General features: G+C 38.3%; 1 long non-coding RNA gene across 3 annotated transcripts in view; it reads left to right on the top strand.

Moving 5' to 3' along the window:
• LOC134297481 (uncharacterized) overlaps window positions 1-6,977 on the top strand; it is a 76,251-nt gene extending 69,274 nt beyond the window's left edge. For all 3 annotated transcript variants that reach the window (XR_010004239.1, XR_010004243.1, XR_010004236.1), the window contains 2 exons: window positions 2,482-2,606; window positions 3,801-6,977. This is a non-coding gene — a long non-coding RNA (uncharacterized LOC134297481). The remainder of the gene's footprint in view (window positions 1-2,481; window positions 2,607-3,800) is intronic.
• The last annotated feature ends 9,883 nt before the right edge of the window (window positions 6,978-16,860 follow it).

The raw sequence follows: 16,860 nt of genomic DNA, 5'->3' as shown, positions 1-16,860 counted from the left end.
TGTCGTGTCTGGGCATGGCCCCATGTAAGCTGCCCCGAGTCCCTCCGGGGAGATGGGATATAAGAATAAAATTATTATTATTATTATTATTAAAAGCTAGGGCCTGTCTTGGTTTTTACTGGAGGTGTCCAAAGGATACCTCTGGTAAAAGTGAATTAAATCAGAACAAACCAAGGTTTCCTTGGTTTGTCCTGAATTAATTAGATACCATATTATATCCGGACCTTCCTTAAAGGCCTAGGTCTAATGGGGTATTGGGCCTGTGGAGACTCACTTTTTGGGCAGTCTCAGGACTACCTAGGAGTGAGTCTCCATTGCCATCTCACACCTTTTGGGCTCCTGGAGTCCAAAAATGCAGGATGGTGCCAACCCCCTCACAACTTTCCCCTAAAAGTTAAAGAAAAGGTCACCATGACTTTCCTCCTTGCATCCTCCTGGCATGAGAAAATTATGCACTATGAGACCAGGTTTGGGGGGGGGGGGTGCTCACCCCTCCCATTTCCTCAGGTGTCATTTTCTCATGCCAGGAGGATGCCAAGAGGAAAGTTATGGGGAAACTTTTAGGGGGAAATTGGGGGGGGGGGTGCTTTGGGTTGGCATGTAGCCACTCCCACCCCCTGGAAAGCCTCGATTTTTGGGGACTTAAACCCGTGTCAAAGCGGGTTATTTAAATCCATTTCGGCACAGATTTTAGTCCTGTGTGGGAGTGCCCTTAGAGATACTACAGCCTTGACTTTTACAGCAGGGGTGAATGAATTACAACCCTCCAGACACTATTGAATTGCAACTCCCATTAGCCCTAACTAGCATTGCCAATGGCAAAGAATGATGGGAATTACATTTCAATGACATGTGGAGCACAGTTTTTTCCTAGTTTGATTTTAAAGCAAGTTTGCCATTTTAAATACCTATCTCCAATGTCAATTAAACATGGTTTATAGAACTTTATTTTTTTAATTTGGTATGTATATGGCTCTGTTTCTGATGACCTGGTTCCCTGTCATGAGCTTTACTGCTGTATTTCTTGTTCTTCATTGTTATTATTTGTAAGGTATCAGCATTCATAACTTAATCATATATACATATCAAAATATATGGAATTTTATATAGATATCTGGAAAAAACACAAGTCACTTAGAATCCTCATGTGACATTGCACCATATACATTTAACTTGATCCTGTTTAGACCAAGAATGGTCAATCGTATGATGCGTAGCCCCCCTCCCTTTCTTTAGGTCCCTCCCATGGCTAGTCTAGGCATCTCCATGTGCCTCTGTTGTTGCAAGTAGAAGTGATGGTATTTGGCACATTGGAGCTGATGTGGTCTAGTGGTTGGAATGTTGGCCTATGACTCAAGACCGTACTCAGCGAAAGAAAAAAAAACTGGGTGACCTTGGGCAAAGCACACACTTCCAGGCCACTTCTACACTGCCCTATATCACAGGATTTGATGTCAGATTATCTGCTTTAAACTGGATTATATGAATCTAGACTGCCAGATAATCTGGCATCAGATCCTGGGATAAAGGGGCAGTGTGGAAGGGGCCTCGGTCTCATACAAAAGGCAAAAAGAAATCCCTTCTAAAATCTTGCCAAGAAGACCTTGTTATTGGATCACCTTAAGGTAATTATAAATCAGCAATGGACTGAAGGCACACAATAAAAACAACAATACATATGTTTTAGGGGGGAATGCCCAAAATGAATTTTAAAAAAGAAATAGGGGGTTATTGTAGCCCAGGGCTCACATATGGCCTTGCATCTTGCCAAATTTAATTCTATGGTAGTCCACAGGCAGCCTCTCCCATATCCAGTGGTTCCAGAAAGTCTGCTTCATAGCACAGAAACTCTCCGAAAAGGCAGAATTAGATAGAAGAAGAACAATAATTGCATTGCATCCATAACATCACAGTAAAAGCGGATGTGATGGTGCTTGTGTGCGTGGGGAAATAAAATGTGTTTGTGCTTGATGGCAAATTTGTTTATGCACAGCATGTACAACATCATTCCCTCCAGCTATTTTTCATAGTACAGAGCCTTTCCAAAAAGCAACTGAAAAGTCTTTAAATTATAAAAAGCTTAAGTGCAAAATATTTTTATAGACCTTAACAGCTTTTCTGTAAAAAAAATGAAGATAATTTTCCTTTTTTCCAGGCAACATTTCACTGTAAAAGAGAGATTTCTTTTCGGTTGCCCACCCCATCTGTTAAATGTATACTTTTCCTCTTGATATCATCTGCCTGGTACACATAGAAATCTCTTCTGAAGTCCTATGCTTGAGTCAGTGGGGTTTTTACTTATATAACCAGGTTGTAGCTGAAATGTAGAAAAATTGTTTTGTTTTTTCTTAAGGTTTTATGTTATGATAGGGCAAAAGATATTCCCCAGAGGCTAATTAAAACTGTCCAGATAGTTTGAATATACAGTACTTCTGCTTCTATATTTATTATGCTTACTTTTCATTACTATTAATGTTGTAGAGCCATCATGGTGCAGTGACTTGAAAGTTGGACTACAATTCTGGAAAATGATTTGAATCTTTGCTTGACCATGAAATCCAGTGGATGACCTTGGGCAAGTCATTCTCTCTCAGCTATAGAAGAAGGTAATACCAAACCTCCTTTGAAGAAGTCTTGCCAAAGAACCATTTAGGTTATCAACTGATAGAGAATTAAAGGCATACAACAACAACAACAACAACAACAACAACAACAACAACAACAACAACACAATACCTTACATATGCAATAATTGCTTTCAAATCTCTTGCATGAGAGGTGTAAAATAGATAGGGATTATTTACCTACCAGGAGACGCAGAATAGTGCTTTCCTTGTGTTTTAATCTATGTTGAAAGCTAAGTTGAATCCTAAACTGGGAGAAAGGCATGATATAAGGTATATGAGAGTCCTTATACACATGGCTAAAAACCCAGAAGTAACCAGGAGAAAAGGAGGTTGGCTACATGATGCTTCAACAAAGTGTGGGCGGAATCAGGTTAACAGCTGAAAAGCAAATGTTTAAAAGATACACTATAACCTGATTCTGCCCCAAAAATACAGTCATGCAAATCACGTGCTTTCCTCCCTTCCCCCTGTGTGGACTGCTCCAGCACACATGAGCCTTTTAAAAGCCCGTACAGAAGATCAGTTAATCGGGCTGTCAAAACATGGAGCCACAGATACACAGGTGTCTCAAGGGAAGCACAAGTGGAAAGCAATTAGAACTCTCCGAAATGCTTTCTTTTAAACTTTATAATATTAAGCAAAGCTTGAATTAACAATTGGGTGAAGAGAGAGATCGGAAATCTGCTTGTGTGTACATTAAGATATTTGCATGAGCACATATGAAGTCCAGCACATTGTGGAGAGATTTTTTTGAAAAAACTTCTGCCTGATGTCCCCTGCCTGCACTCCATCTTGATCCACTTCAAAGGGAGATGTAAGGATGATAAGGGACCATTTCCCAGAACTGGCAGGTCCCAGGATTTTTTGCCTCAGTTTTAAAACACGCATATTGGCGCTGTCTGGAAGTGCTCTGAATGAATCTATGTATAGAATAAAAGTCAAAATATTTCTGTCTATCTGTCTATCTATCTATCATATTTGTATGTTTTTTTTATAATTGTGCATGTTTCTTGTCTATTGTTGTGTTTTATATTGCTATTGTTTTTGTTCGGGCTTGGCCCCATATAAGCCGCCCTGAGTCCCCTTTGGGGAGATAGAGGTGGGGTATAAAAAAAGTTATGATGATGATGATGATGATTATTATTATTATTATTATTATTATTATTTTTCAAGATGGCTTCCACATCCAGAGAGCCCTGTGACTCCTACCAATGTTGGATCTGGACCAAATTTGACACACACACTCCCCATGACCAACTTTAAATACTGGCAGATTTTGAGGGGCAATAACAGATGACAATGGGAGTTATCGTTCACTCATATGCGAAGAGCACTCTGAAACCAACTGATAATGAATCTGGACCAACTTGATACACATGCCCATAATGGTCAACTTTAAATACTGGTAGTATTTGGGGGACTGATTCAAGATGATGGGAGCTGTAGTTCTCCCAAATGCTTATGCATTTTCTAATGGTTCCATTCATAAAATCCAAAGCCAAATATTTATTGTTTCTACTTTTAATCCTTCTAAAATATCTAACCTGAGCATTGATGGGTACCTAAAGTAGTAAATAAATAAATTTAGGGGTAGATCTGCACACAATAAACTGATTGGGAAATGGCTTGTGTATCATAGATATTTCATTATTCCAGCATCTGAATAATGTAGTAGTCATGACCTCAGCAGTGACTGTTGGCTTTCTGTCTGCTTTGGGTTTTATACCAAACTTTAAAGTACTAATGTGTGGGCCTGACACCATTCTAACAAAAAAAGTTCAACATCTTGGAAGTTCTGTATTCTTGCCCATGTTGTGCATGTGTAAGAGTTTGTTACTAGCAATAAATAAACTTTACATTAAGCACTAAAAAGGAAGCTCTGCTTTATTGATATTGAAGGTCACCAGTTACACTCATTCCATGCAAACTGTGGAAGGAAGAGAAATATAGTATGACCCTCATTTTGATCCATGTCAAAATGCATTGTGGACCCAGACATTTTCTAGGTCCACTATGTTACTCTTGTCATTAACTATTACCTGTTCAAGATAGGTTTGTTCTGAAGTTTAATTTGTTTGTAAGTGTAACTGCATCCTCTCTCCCCACAAAAGTTTGGATAGCATAGAGAAGGGTTAACACCCCTATGGTGTTTGTTTTGCTGTTTGTGCTGTTGTTCAGAAGAATTCACCTTACTTTCTGTCCCTGGGATCATTGAATTTTGAAATAATTGGCTTTTTATGGAAACAAGTTTTGGTGCTAAAACTTCAGTGGAGACACTTTTTCCCCATGATAACTCTTCCCGTAGTGTATTTCCCCTCCTAGGGGTAGATATCTCTCACTTCCTATGGTTTCACTCCCATTCTTAACTAAGTTGTTTATTTGTAACTCGAGCACTGCCTGTACAGGGGTTATGCCATACCTTCAAATTGAGAACCCTGAAGCGTATGTGCCTAAGTGGATCAAAGCTGCTTGAGTGTGATGCCTTTGCCTTAGTAGTAGGGATGGAAAGACTGTTTAAAAATATTTGAAAAATGGTAAAAGAAAAACCCAGATCTGTTAAGGTTCAGGATATTCTTAGATGGGCAAGAATCTTCAAAATTCAGATCTTATTTTGCCCCAGAGGTGCTCTTTGCCCTTATTACAAAACAAAATTTTCTGTACAGAAAAGGGCACTTTCTGTGCAAATAAAATAAAACAAAACAATTATGTGTGGAAAATGCTGTTTTCTCTGCAGACATCCATGCAAAATTGCACATTTTCCCACAGAATAAGTACCAAATAGCAAATAAGCTTTGAAAATGATAAATTGATTCATTTTGCCTGTGAGAACAAAGTTTATTGAAGATTCATGCAATAGCTGCTTTTTCATTGATGCCCACTTGAAAGCTCCAACAAGGTGGCAGGAGAAGGAGCCCCAGAAATTAGGATGACAGCTCATTTATGCTTGTAGATAGATGAGTCACATGAATGAGGGGATTATTGTGTGATGCTAGAGAAACAGAGACAAGAAATTTGCTTGTCTAAAAAAGGAGTCTTAAATACCATGAAAGCATCAGACTCTATCTGCTCTTGGAAGCTAATCAGGGCCAGCTGAAGTTTTTGGATAGAAGATTGCCAACAAATAACAGATATTATATCTTTTAAAATATGTCTACTCTAGTTGGGAATGAAACATAGATTCAGACCATTGCTTATTTTCTCACATTTTACTCAAACTTTGTTCTGTGCTTTGTTTTTTTATATATATATATAAATATAAAAAGTAACAGGAAAGTGGCATTGCTTCTAAATAGTCCGAAACACACTAAGTACTATCTCTGTACCCATGTTTTCAGTGAAATCTTACGTACCACATAATGCAATTGGACTTTCAATAAATTTTCACCATCTGATGAAAATGTAATATTTTTACCTTCTGATATGCAGTTACATCACAATCATGTTTAATCAAATATTGAGCCTATAATTATAAATATTATTTTTGGGGAAAGTGTTTGGCTCCTGAATTGCTTGGGTATTCTTAATAATGAATTATGCCTCATTTGTGAATGCTAAGATCACAGCAGAATTTATCTCACTATGCAGAAGTTTTTGCCTCTCATAACAAATTTCAAGAAAGAAGCTATCTAGTCAGTTGTTTGACATTTTGTACACATCTGGGGGGCTATGCTAGTTAACTTGTTTCATTTTCTTTCTTTATGAAAATGAAACCATAATTCCAAACCCTTCCCATATCTTATCATACATCTGTTATTTGAAGCAATCTATGCAAACAAGAAACAAAAGCTCATTTATCAAAAGGCATTTTCTTCATAGTCTTGACTGCCCATACTGGTGCTTTAATAACACATGCAAATACATTTATAGGCAGGTGAGTGCTTTTCTATAGCAAATTCAATGGTTTCTTAACAAGATCTGAGTTTTACATAACTTAGCGAACAATGTTGCTTTGTGCATACACACAAAAGGAGGAAAGACTTAACAATTGTATGCACAGAAAAAGACCCTAATGAGTATATATTTCAAATATCTGACATATCAGAAATGCAGAGGATGTATTAAGTGCCCTTGGGAACATTGTGACCTGCTGGAGAACTGAATAAAAATATTTTCAAAGATAATTATTTATTTATTTATTTATTTATTTATTTACAGTATTTATATTCCGCCCTTCTCACCCCGAAGGGGACTCAGGGCGGATCACATTACACATATAGGCAAACATTCAATGCCTTGACATAGAACAAAGACAAGACAAATGCAGGCTCCGAGCTGGCCTCGAACTCATGACCTCTTGGTCAGAGTGATTGGTCTCAGCTGGCTGCTCACCAGCTTGCGCCACAGCCCGGGCCTAATTAAAAGCAAGCTTGCTTGTTTTGCCACTGTAAGGGAAACAAACAACAATCCATTCTAATGTAAGAAATTGTATTATTTTGAGGTAGGTAATTTATCCATCCAGCTTGTTAACTTGGCTAGCCTTTCTGAACATTTGGTTTCAAGATATTCTGAACTAGTTTTTTTCACCTTCTACCAACATGGTTAGATTCAGGGTTGCTGGGAGCTGTATACAATATTTGGAGAGTAACAAGTTGATTCCAGATATCCATGATTCCATGCAAATGTCTTTTCCAGCCCCACTATTTAATGTCATGGATGCATGCATGTTGAAGACATGCTCTGCTATTCAGTGTCATACCTAGTATATCTGACACACAGTTCAGATCATTTTTAACACCCCTTTGTTCAAAAACAAAAATATTTTCAGTAATATTTGTGAAACGAAAGAAATAATAATACTGGCCAGAAAAGAACTGTAGACTATGGGCCCATCCAGAAAGGCTCAGAATATGGGATCTGCCTGAGTTTTTACTGGGGGTGTCCAAACTACCAGGGTTTAATAAGTATTAGGCCTGTGGGGACTCACTTCCAGGTAGTCCTGGGACTATCTGAGAATAAGTTCTCATTTGCCATTCCAAACCTTTTGTGCTCATGGAGTCCAAAGGTCCAGGATAGCACCCAACCCCTCGCCTAGCCCCCAAAATAATTCCTTAAAAGTAAAAAACAACAAAAAACAAAACAAAAAAAACACCCTTACCTGGCTGCCATTAGGTCCTCCTTGTGTCCTCTTGGCATGAGGAAATGATGTGCCAGGAGAGAAGGGGACAAGGAGGGATTTTCCTCTCCCCCCCCCCCCCATCTCTTGGTGCATCATTTCCTCATGCCAAGAGGATGTGAGGAGGACCTTAATAGCGATCAGATAAGTTTTTATTTTACTTTTTAGGTGTTATTTTGTGGGGCTTTGGGGTGGCTGCATGCCAACCTGATTGTTACTGAGATGGCATGTAGTCACCCTCCTCAGGAAATCTGGGTTTGGGTGGCTAGTGAGGCCTAAAAACCATGCCAAATCCACATTTCCTTAGTACCTTTTTCATTGTTTTTCTTCAATTATCAATCTCAATCTTTGCTATTTATTTCTAGTAGTATAGTGTCTTCTGACTCTTTTAATGCTCCTTCCTCCACCTTTTACTTTTTCTTCCTCCAATATTAATCCAGTTTTGAATATAGTATGTAATGTATACACAAGAATAATAAAATGTAATCTTGCCTAACTTCTTTACCAATGGAATGTGCTCTGTTTCTCTATATTTTAACTTGACAGCAGAGGCGGTTTCAACCACCAGGCTAACTAGGCAGTTGCCTGTGGCGCCATCTTGTTGGGGGCGCCATCGAGGCAACTCCTGTCTCCTGCAGCCTGCCGCTGCTGTCGCGCCTCCCTCTGAAAGGAAGGAGCCGAGCTTGCTGCTTTGGGGAGCAGAGAAGCGGCGCCAGGAAGGTGTTCAGGACTTTGCAGAGCAGAGAAGCTACCGAACGCCTTCCTGGCGAGGCCTTCCTGGTGAGGCCTCACCTGGAAGGCCTCGCCAGGAAGGTGTTCGGGGCTCCTGGTGCCCGCGCTGGGCTGCCCAGTGCCCGCGCTGGGCTGCCCAGTGCCCGCGCTGGGTCTCCCGGTGCCTGTGCTGGGCCCGCTTTTGGGGCCTTCAGAGATTGTGAGGTAAGTGGGGTTTATATATCTGTAGAAGGTCCAGGGTGGGAGAAAGAACTCTAATTAATCACCTTGATTAGCATTTATGGCCCTGTGGCTTCAAGGCCTGGCTTCTTCTTGCCTGGGAGAATCTTTTTTTGGGAGGTGTTAGCTGTCCCTGATTGTTTACTGTCTGGATTTCTCCTGTTTTCAGAGTGTTGTTCTTTATTTATTGTCCTGATTTTAGAGGGTTTTTTTTTAACACCAGGAGCTATCTGGGTTATCTAAGTCCACACTGCCCTATATCCCTGTTCAATGTTTGGTGCTAAATTTTCAAATATAGTAATTCCTGCATAACATTACCATGTATTGAACTGCTTTTTTTGTTGATTTGTTGTAAAACATGATGTTTTGGTGCTTAATTTGTAAAATCTTAATGTAATTTGATGTTTAATAGGCTTTTCCTTAATCCCTCCTTATTATCCAACATTTTCACTTATTAAACGCTTTTATTTTTCAGTTATTGGTTTGGGGGGGGGGCGCCATAATTCTGTTCGCCTACACTTGAAAAATGTAGGGCCAGCTCTGCTTGACAGTGATCTCTTGTACTGAATATATGCTATGCATAAGTACAGACAAGATTGTTATGGTATATCCATTTCTTTATGAGTAATCCATAGTATTTCATTATATATACAATCAAAGTCTTTGCTACAATCAATAAAACACAGACATCTTTCTTTTTTCTGAAATTCATTATCCAATGTATATTTTGGAATATGATCTCTAGTACCTCTTCCATTTATGAACCCTCCCATGACAGCTGACATTTCCTACTCTAAGTGTGTTGAATGTTTAGCTTCACTATGTTTGCACTAGAGCAGGGCTTCTTCAACTTTTCCACTTGGGACCTCTTTTGGCTTGAGAAATTTTACATGACCCTCAGTTATATAGGTAAATAAAATAGGAATAAAAATCAAATATTTACTGATAACAAATAAGCATTTGCAATGCTTGCTAAACAGGCTGATTTTCCTTTTTATGAAGTAAAGCTGAAGTATCACCTCAAGAGACCACCGTGAATGTGTGAATGTCTAAAACAGCCACTAGAATTAGGTGATGTTCAGGAAAAAAAATGGGACCCCAACATTTGAGGCCAGGGCCCATAGTTTAAGAAGCAGTACACTAGAGAATAATACAAGGGTATGATGGTTACTGCAGTCCCTGATATCTCATTTTTGGGGAAGTAAAATGTACATTGAGAATTTCCAGTTTGTGAGCTATTGCTTTGTTTATTGGCAAATTTTAGTTAGAATTTCAGTGGATTCTGCCTCTGATGCTTGAAACAATTCTATTGGCACATCATCTGTTCCAGTGATTTATTTCTTCTAAGTATTTTGAATGCAGCTTCCACTTTATCCAAAAATCATTCATCTTTGAATAGTTCTTCAGATAGTTCTTCCTTGAATGAATCTGTCTTCCCTTCATCTCTTTTATATGTGTAGTCTTTGGTATATTGCTTCTATCATCTTTTTTATTCTTAGTCAGGTCATATGACTGGTCATGTAATATCTCTACTTTGGATTTAAATTTTCCTTTGATTTCTTGGATCTTATGGAAAACATCTCTTTTTCTTTCATTTTTCATCTTCTATTTTTCTGCAAGAGTTGTGGTCAGGATACTGATTTTATTTCTGTCACTTTTTAATTTTGCATCTCTATGCTTAATTTTTCATAGCAGTTCAACTGTCATGTAATGAAAGTTTCTGGGTTGTTGTTTTTTTTTGGCTGTAGTTAGTTTTGTACATTTTCCCTTCAAAATGTCCCTGGTTTCTCAGTCAATTAGGCTTAGTAGTGGAAAACTGTTTTTTTTTGTATTAAAATCTACTAGGATGTTCTCCCTCTTTCTCTGCATTTCTCTCTGCCAAGCAGTTTGGTTCCTATCATAGACTTCACATTGCCTGTTACAGATTATCCTCAGACTAAACCACAATCTAAATTTGCTTTTAGAAAGAATGAATTCCTTGTATTTTATGGGTTTCTTAGAGCCTATGCCACTGTCCAATTCACTATCTGTTATTGCTTCCTTGGGAAGGAAGAAAACTTCATAATCCTATTTGCCTATGAAGATCCCTGTATATGAAAGTCAAATCAATTGTAAATCTTTATATTAGCTTTGCTCAACATTGCATTCTTTTCGTTAAGATTCAGTTTATCATGTTCTTAATTTTAAATTGCAGCAATCATGAACAAAATATATATTTTAGAAAGTATTACAATAAGCTGCAAGCAGATGACTGTGTTTATCTATCCTTTTCCAAAGTTAAAAACAATTAAGAGAATATCTAACTTTAGCATAATCCCTATCAATTGGTGGCTCCACTCACCTGCCTAAACCAAAGCAAAACTGCTGTTTAGGCGAAAAGGCACTAGCAAAATGAAATTTAGGGAAGTAAAGCTTCATGAAGCTTTGTTATATTGAGGAAGAATGGATAATTTTGCCATTTTTCTTCATTGAGAGAAAATAATTTTGAACTATAGTAGTCTCACTTACCCAACCTTTGCTTATCCAACATTTTGTATTATCCAATGTAGTCTGCCTTTTAGTAGTCAATGTTTTCAATACATTGCGATGTTTTGGTGATAAATTCGTAAATACAGTAATCACTACATAACGTTACTGTGTATTGCACTGCTTTTTCTGTCGATTTATTGTAAAATATGAAGTTTTGATGCTTAATTTGTAAAATCATAACGTAATTTGACGTTTAATAGGCTTTTCCATAATCCCTCATTATCCAACATTTTTGCTTATCCAATGTTCTGCTGGCTCATTTATGTTGGATAAGCGAGACTCTACTGTATATAGTTTTCAAAGTCTATTCATAGTTTGGAACTCTCTCTGTGAAAAAAAAATATGTAGGAGTGTTTTGGTGCCAAAAATAACATTTTCTGCCCCTTCCAACAACAGCCTTTTATATATGGGAAACATGTTTTATTTACATGAATACTGTTTTCCCTGAAGAAAACACTGTTTTCTTCTCAAAAATGTTTTCTGTGGAGAAAATGCCACAACATCTAAGATCCTTTTAAAACTCATCATACTTGGGAGAACCTTTTTTTTTTTTTTAACAATTCCCCCAATATTTTCAAATAATCTTTCCTTCTCAGTGCAGGGTTATACATATAAAGTAGGCTTGGGTCCTGTTACATTTAAGCTTTGGATAAACATTTTGGTGATGTGGATAGATTCCTAAGAGTATCAGTACATAAGCATATTTCAATAATAAGTAGGCTTGAGACAACTGAAAACTAGTTAAACCTGTCACTACTGCTTTCCTATGACATTGTTCACTTTTTAAAATAATAACAATAGGTTGCTGAAAAGTTATTCTCGGGAAAGATTAAACTGAGTTAGGTTTACCCATTTGACTCCTTTCTTTCACCCACTTTCAGTGCATCTGCATTGTAGAACTAATGCAGTTTGACACCATTTTAACTATAATGGAGGGGAACTGTTAATCTGCACAATATTTCAGCCATTAGAACATATAGCAATGCTTGATGTTTGATGAGGTTTTTTTTTAATGAGCTCAATACTTTTAATGTTATTAAAAGCCATCAGTGATATTGTTAAACTTTACCAGGCAAGATAATATCCATGACCTTTCCTTGAGACTCATTTCTTTGCAATTAAGTGTTAAGTGTACTATTCCATTTTTAATAAATGTCATTTGCCATCAATTTTGTACTGCTATAACAGGGCCATTTAGCAAAACTGCTGCAAAACCTATTGGAGTGGTATTTATTAGAAAGCTAGCCAGATACATCTGGAATTAGTTTTAAATAGCATACTCAAAACACATTCAACATTTTCTATACATGTCTATATGTATATGTATGCACATTTGTGTCTGTGTATGTGCAAGATTCATGCTTGCCTCAGGTTTTTTTTTAACTCAGGGTGCAGCTGCATTAAGCAGTTTCTCCTGGGTTAAACTGGATCAGCCGATGTGTGTTTTGTGGCTGCTTGGGAGCCAGTTCAACCCCAAACTGACCTAAATCTACACGTGGCCTCAATTAAAAAGAGGAAAACATACTAAAGGTGGTAAACTAACACAGAGTTATGCTTGTTCTTCTTCCTTTTTTCTTATAGAGAAACCAACAAAAGAGAAGCTGGACATACTTTTTAAAAACTAATTTATGTATGTGTTGGTAAGTTTAGAGTTCTAGGTAGAGTTGTATGTTTATTAAGCAATTGTTTAAGTATGTCTATGTTCATATACTTATAGTATTTTTGCTTTTCTCTGTGTATGTTTTTATTATCAAAAATTAATTTAAAATATTGGGAAAAAACCTATCTTGGTTCCATTTGTTCTGAAGTAGCAGAGAATCAGTCAGGTGGGAATAAAAGAGGTAGAAAGGTCTCTCTGAGCTTACAATTCAGGGGTTTAGGATAGGTGGATAACAGATGAGATTTCGAATAGTTGAAAACTGTATTACTAAAGCTCTTCTTGAGGCAACTTTAACTTTTTTTAAAAAATTATTACATTTTGGTTGCATTTCCAAATGTTTTGAACTGAGGAAAGTCCTTTTATCAACCAAGAAGTAAATCAGAAGTCAATTTTGAAATTCAGTAAACCTAATTAGAAGGTAGACCTGCAGTTATTCAATCTCTTGTATTCCCTCCTCAGAAGCTGAAAGACACTTTGTTATTCATTATGTCTTTCTGAAACCTACACAAAGCTTTCCCCAGGATTTAGGTTTGGTTTTGGCATTTTTGGAGAGAAGCCTGCTCCACCTTGGGAAGCATCAGAAGCAGCCCTAAGGGACTTGATTCATTTTAGACTTCTGGCTTCTTCTGAATCAAATGAAAATCCCCACTTCAAATAAGAGAGGCATTCATACAGAGGGCTCTTCTCTGATAGTTATGCTTTGTAAAGGATGGTACAACATTGCTTAGGAAATGGGAAGAAACACAAAATTAAAATCAAAGAATTTAGATTACAAGATTCCATCACATGCTAAGAAATCACAAAAAAAAAATCCCAAAACAAACATATTATCCATTCGGAAGCTTTTCTTATCTATGAAAATCAGTATTCAAACATATAGTTTGAAAATTTAATTAAAACATATTTCTAAAGCTGACATACTTGCTCTTTTAGGAAAGCTCTCCTATGGCTCCACATATTCCTACCAACCTGTTCATAATTCATTACTAGTCAGGGCATATTTGTGGACCTTCTTGAAGTTCAATTTTAGCAACTTCCTGGTGCTCTACAAATGACCAGGCCCTCAATTTGGCTCTGAGTGCATGCAATTTGTTCCTTGTTTGCAGTGATAATTATATTGCAGTTCAAACAGAACATAGCCTCATCTTCTTGAGTGATGCCCATTCTCTTTATTTCAATAGCATCACGGAGGTCGCAAGCTGCCTGGCTTATTTCCATCACTTGGAAAAGTGGGATAAAAATGCTTCACACAGCTCTCCACAATCCAAAAAGAGATGGATAACAACCTTAGCAAAATGGACATGGTAGGGCTGCATGTATATCCATAGCACATGTTCAGAACTGATTCATAGTTATATGTACAGAAATCTAGTTTCAAATAGATTCTCTTTATATGACAACATTTTAGAAACTGACTGATAAAACACATCATAAAAGGTCTTCGTTGTTCCATTTTTGATATTACATTGGGGTTACTTTGCAAACTGTGACCAGAGAAGGGAAGGAAAACATACTCGCCTTGCTGGATCATAATGTTATCAGACCTTTCCACTGAAAAGACAAGTGACAAATATCACTGAAAGCAAATTAAACTATGAAAGCATCACCAGAATCAATAAGAACAACAAGGGCCGAAAAGGCCAGATTAAATGCATGCTTTCACAGCCTTCCTAACAGTAATGAGAGTGACTGATCACAGTGACCAAGGACTGATCTCTAGGGCAGGAACCCTTAAGAATGAAAGAATACAAACTTCTAATTTTAGCTCTTTTAACTTATATCTCCATAAGGATAAAGTGAAATAAATGTTAATAGTTTCTATTTGTATTTTCTTTCTGCTTACATGTTGAAATGGTTTTCATACAAAACTTATACATTACCAAAAAGAATTACGGTACCTATACCATCAAAAAAAGTGACAAGAGGTACTGGCTTAACATATTCATATACCAATGTATATATTTAGATAGCGAACCTCCTCTGTTTATTGTCCAAGAGCTGTTGATGGATAGCTTCAATGGTCCTGTCATCTTTTCTTATCAATTTTTATCTTCAAGCTGCACTTTGAATGGGAATCTTTGTGAAGAGCGGGTAGTTTCAAAGCAATCAAGTCCTCAAGTAGAATATGACACAGAATACATGGACGTTCAAATCCCCAAGGATGTTTAATTTCTGGGAAACACACATTTCATAGGGCTTATATAGGGCTTCTCCAAAGCAGCCCTTGTATTTATAGAGGCAATTTACATTTAAAGAAGGTAAAAAGGGATTTGAAAAACCTTTTGCCAATATTCATACCATGTTCTCAAGCTTTGTCAGTCTGTTGAAAGCTTAATGATAAGCCATTTAAAAAAATGCACCCATTCTAAGTTGTTAAATGGTCAAAGCAGCCAAAAGTCATTGCAGTTTGATATCTTTTGCATGTTTAAAAAGGGTTATAACATCTTCAATTTGAACCTAATTTAAATCAGTGCTTTTCAGAGTTGTGGTGTGTCGGCTGGTGCCTGTCTGCAAGCCCTAGGCTGCCAAATGACAGTGAATTTCTAGGAAAGAAAGCAAACACAACAACAATATGGCAGAAATACAATGCTGGTTAATGGCACATTTTTGGTGGGGAAAGTTGGTCAAATACATCAGATAGTATCAGAAGCATTGCTTCTGTCCCAGTTGTCCCTACACAATCAGCCACACTTTCCCGCCCAAGAACACTTCCCCTGTTTAGTCCACTTAGTTCCCTCGATGGCTCTCCTTCCAGTTTAACATCTTAGAAGGAGCTAAGATGGCGGCGTGGCAGCAACAGCCTTGATGGGCTCTGTGGCTAGGCCTTGATGGGCTCTGTGGGAGATAGGTCATCCAGGGACCTATTCTTATTCTTTGATGTCTGTCCCCTCTCCGCCTGTGACCTCCGTGTGGCTCCTTCCCCCCCATCTAGAAATGCACTGTTAGCACTTTATTGATGATCATCTGGACTGAGCACTTTATCTAGCCCTCATAATTGATTGTTATGAATTTTCCATGCTGCTATGAATTGTGTTCAGCCGTGTTAACTCAGAGCTACAAGTTGAGGGTTGGGGTGGGTTGCCTAAGAAGCTAGGGGAGGGTGTGCCTTATTCACCTTCAGAACAGCTGTAGTCTTACCGGGGATGTTGAAGCACAAAGTCACCTTATTATTGGAAGAACTGTATAACGCTGTAGTAAGAGCTAAAGCTTCTGGCACTTTAATGGTGATTTTATTGTTATCCCTTAGCTTGTTGATCTACCTCCCTCGCCCCATTGATTCTATTAGAACAATCTATGAACTAGATTCCCCTCCACCTTTAGCACTTCGCACTTTTGGGAAATTAAAGAACTTTATATTGCACTTTACGCTAGTAACTCCCAAGTGGGGGGAATGGGGAGATGAAAGAGCTACATCCAAAGGAGAGTGGAGCGAGATACAATTTAAGCAGGGATCTGGCTCATATTTGAAAGCTAGTGCCAGCCCAATGACGGAAGAAGGGGAGAGGGGCCATGGAGGGGGGGGAGGATGTCCACTAGCCGAGGAGCCCCCATAGAGGTAATCCAGGGGAGGGGGAGATACGGGAAAGGGAGGCCAAAACTGATTCGGCCTAGGGAGAGGAATAGATTTCTTGTAGATTTAAAATGGCCTCCTGATATGGTAAACTTGGATACCCAGGTTGACGGTTCCTCCGGATTAAAGGTGGTGCTGTTGAACGCCAGGTCTGTAAATGGAAAAACAGCAATCATCCAAGACCTCATCTTGGATGAACGGGCAGACCTGGTGTGCATAACGGAGACCTGGTTGGATGAGGCGGGTGGGGTCAATCTCACCCAACTTTGTCCTCCCGGGTATGCCGTGCAGCACCAACCAAGATCCGGAGGACGGGGAGGCGGTGTTGCACTGGTCTATAAGGAGTCTATCCCCCTGATCAGGTGCCCCATCCCACAGTCAACCTTGTTTGAATGTGTCCACCTGAGGG

Source organism: Anolis carolinensis, chromosome 1, assembly GCF_035594765.1.
Source record: "Anolis carolinensis isolate JA03-04 chromosome 1, rAnoCar3.1.pri, whole genome shotgun sequence".
Taxonomy (NCBI): Eukaryota; Metazoa; Chordata; class Lepidosauria; order Squamata; family Dactyloidae; genus Anolis; species Anolis carolinensis.
The sequence above is the reverse complement of the archived record's forward strand: the minus strand, read 5'-3'. Positions and strand labels throughout refer to the sequence as shown.